The following is a 503-nucleotide window of genomic DNA, read 5'->3' as shown; positions in this document are numbered from 1 at the left end:
ACCCAAGCCAAGATCTGTTGCACCCAAAGCACAAATTATACCACTAGACCATCAAGCCGCCAATCAAGGCCACTTATTTTTCTTGTTAAATCAAGGGGCTCGTCTGGGAGTCGGACCCAGGACCTCTCACACCCGAAGCGAGAATCATACCACTAGACCAACGAGCCACAAGTCAGAATGTTTTGTTCTTATCTTCCATCTCACAAATATAAATTGTTGCAATAATCGTTCACACATTATAATTTATGGATTCTTTCATGGGTTGTTCCATTTATTAGTTGGTCAACATGCCACATAAGCAGTAACATTTTAAAACATTTTTTAAAAAGTTGAAAAAGTGTCCTAGTTTTATACAATATCTATGTTAGGAATCTGATAATGAAATCAAAGCAAAGTTCTTTGCACATGATCCATTTGGCTGGGATAGAGTCCAGCACCCCCTTGTGAGGATAAGCGGTATGGAATATGAATGAATGAAAGGTATAGTATATTTGTTTTGCTTA

At 38.0% G+C, this 503-nt stretch overlaps 1 non-coding gene across 1 annotated transcript; it reads right to left on the bottom strand.

The window, feature by feature from the left end:
* Positions 1–95: 95 nt before the first annotated feature.
* trnap-cgg (transfer RNA proline (anticodon CGG)) lies at positions 96–167 on the bottom strand. The gene has a single exon. It is a non-coding gene; the product is annotated as a tRNA-Pro (tRNA).
* Positions 168–503: the final 336 nt, after the last annotated feature.

The sequence above is a fragment of the Stigmatopora nigra genome, chromosome 5, assembly GCF_051989575.1.
Source record: "Stigmatopora nigra isolate UIUO_SnigA chromosome 5, RoL_Snig_1.1, whole genome shotgun sequence".
Classification (NCBI taxonomy): Eukaryota; Metazoa; Chordata; class Actinopteri; order Syngnathiformes; family Syngnathidae; genus Stigmatopora; species Stigmatopora nigra.
This window is presented reverse-complemented; position numbering and strand designations above follow the sequence as displayed.